Genomic DNA, 2727 nt, shown 5'->3' with positions numbered 1-2727 from the left:
CTCTCCTTTCCCTCTTCTCTCTCTTTTTTCTCTCTCTCCCCTTTCTTCTTTCTCTTTCTCTCTCCCTGGCAGCTGCTTTCAGCCCAACCCCGCCCAGCCCCGCCCCACCAGCTGCAGCTTGGCCCCTTAGGGACCCTCCTCACCCACCAGGCAGGAAAAGAAAACCCGGGGCCTGCAGGAGCAACTGGAGTCTCCTCAGGCCTCATCGCAGGAGCCAGCAGGAAGGAGAGGGGTCAGTTAGAGGTCACAGAGTCCACGCCTGTCCCTGCTGGGGACAAGAGGAGGGAGGGACGGGGTCCTGGTGGGGTCCGGAGTCCAGTCCAGCGAAGGGGAAAAGGGAGTCTCCGCGCCACCTGCTGGCCGCGTCGGGTATAACCCCAGGTAGATGTAGGGCATTGGGAGGCGGGAGATGGCTGTGTTTGAGGGTTTGAGAAGACGGGGAAGCGTGGCTGGAGGATGGACCGGGCATGAAAGACAGGATTTGAAGAATTGTGGCTGCGGGCATGCTGCCTTCCCGGGTTCCATGATGCGTGGGGTGCTTGGGCATTACCTCAGTTCTGGGGAAAGTCCTGATGCCTGAAGCGTGGCAACCAGTGGAAGCTGGGTCTGGGGTGGGAAGAGTTGGGAGGATTTAGAAGCCCCCTGGGTGATCTTGGGAGAGAGCTGTCAGGGCTAGTTCCTTTATGTGCACCATACACTATCTCTTAGCACAGGGCTAAGAGCAGCAGACAATCAATAAGGGTGTGTTGCATGTAAAAACTTGTTCTTCTATCATTTATTTATTGAGACTTATGTCCCAGGCTCTGTGCAACATTCTGGAAATACAGCAGTGGAAGAATGAATGAATGCATGAATGGGGATGTGGGTGGGAGGGGGAGAGGGGTGTACCTCTGTCCCCCAAAACTGCACAGATCTCCATTTGGAGGAGGACTCCACAGAAACCTCCTGGGGGGCTGACTGATCACTTACACATTGGCACACCTGGTGAGGTCATGAGCACTTGGATCTTCCTGAGTGTCGAGTTCTCCAGCGTTCCAGTGCCTAACCCAGGCTGCAGACATTTAGGATGGAAAGTCTCCTCTTTGCCACCTAGAATGGTCATGGCCCTGTCTAGGGTGCCTCATGGGTACACACACTTCAAATCACAGGAAGAATTAGGAGAAGGACAGGAGATTGCTTTGAGGGTAATCAAGCACCTACCCAGAACTTGGCTTTTTGTCCATCTTATTTATTTATTTTGGTTCCTGAGTTTTATTCAAGAACCCATACAAAATATTCCAGATAACTGAGTTTGGAGGGCTTTAAAATTGTATCTATTTATTTATGGCTGTGCTGGGTCTTTGTTGCTGCGTGGGCTTTTCTCTAGATGTGGTGCGTGGGGGCTACTCTCTGGTTGCTGCGTGGACTTCTCATTGAGGTGCCTTCTTTTGTTGCATGGGCTGCTTTTGGAGCATGGGCTCTAGGTGCGTGGGCTTCAGTAGTTGCTCCGAGGCATGTGAGACCTTCTGGGACCAGGGGTTGAACTCATATCCCCTGCATTGGAAGGTGGATTCTTTACCACTGAGCCACCAAGAAAGCCCCTCCCCCCAAGATAACTGAGTTTTCATCCTCCTCTTCCTCCTTTTCTTCATCTTGGTTAATCTGGAAGTAGTTCAATTGGTAACTTTCTTTGCTGTTAGCAACTCCATGCAACCAATCACATGGATTATTCTTCTTCAAATATTTTTTTGGTGAGATATTTCAAATACCTTTGGAAAAAGGCACCACAGAAGTTGCAGTAATTTTGCTTACTCTTCTTTTGATTGTCACTGACCCTTCCCCAAGATTCCCAGTTTTTCCTTTCACTTTGTCTCTTGAAGTAACTGCTCAAAACTGGCAGCATCCATGAGTCCGTCTTCTCAGGATGGGTACAGTCAAGAGGAAACTTCAGGACCTGCTTCTTTTTTTCTTGCCCACCTTCACCACAAGCTTTTTCACAGGCACCATGGTGGCTGCAGAGGCAGAAAGGCTGTCCATGTTACTTTGAGTCTTAGACTGATAAGTGTTATTAGCTGCTGTTCCAGATCAGGAAATTGAGGCTCAGAGAGGTGTGAGGACTCACTCTGGGTTGCACAGCCAGTAAATTATGGAGCCATGGCTCAAATTCAGTGATATGGCTTCCAGTTCAGGGCTTGATCTGGTCTGCCTATATCCTTCCTTCAGCTCTGGGGGCTCCTCAAGGGTCCTGGGCCCAGGTCCCACCAGCGAATATACATTTTCATTCCCTAGAGGGCTTGAGGAGGCTGGTTGCTCACAGAGGCAGTTGCTAAGCTAAGTATGCCAAGACCATACTGGGAAAGGGACCCCCCACTGACCCAACAGTTTCTATGTGCCGGTGCATTACACACACTCTAGAAGCTTCTCCTGAGTCCTCACCACCCTGAGACGTTGGGAATGTTATACTCATTTACGGATGTAGAAACTGAGTCTTAAAGAGAGGAGGTAGCTTGCCATGGGTCATACAGCTGGGAGACAATGGTCTGGCCTGTCTAATCACCCAAAGTCCCCATCGCAGCAATGATGAGGCCAACCCAGCTTAATGTTTCTTGAATGTTTGCACCAGGACAGCCTGGGGCTGGGTGCCAAAGACATCAGGATGAACCAGATTGGTCCAAGTTCTTGAGGAACTCCTTAAAGAGACAGACACTCTTAAAAGACAAAGGACTGCCTTCTGGACCAAGAGGGACC

General features: G+C 50.4%; 1 pseudogene; it reads right to left on the bottom strand.

The window, feature by feature from the left end:
- Positions 1–1186: 1186 nt before the first annotated feature.
- On the bottom strand, positions 1187–1986 carry LOC109576005 (large ribosomal subunit protein eL22 pseudogene; annotated as a pseudogene).
- Positions 1987–2727: the final 741 nt, after the last annotated feature.

The sequence above is a fragment of the Bos indicus genome, chromosome 2 (genome assembly GCF_029378745.1).
Source record: "Bos indicus isolate NIAB-ARS_2022 breed Sahiwal x Tharparkar chromosome 2, NIAB-ARS_B.indTharparkar_mat_pri_1.0, whole genome shotgun sequence".
NCBI lineage: Eukaryota > Metazoa > Chordata > Mammalia > Artiodactyla > Bovidae > Bos > Bos indicus.
The sequence above is the reverse complement of the archived record's forward strand: the minus strand, read 5'-3'. Positions and strand labels throughout refer to the sequence as shown.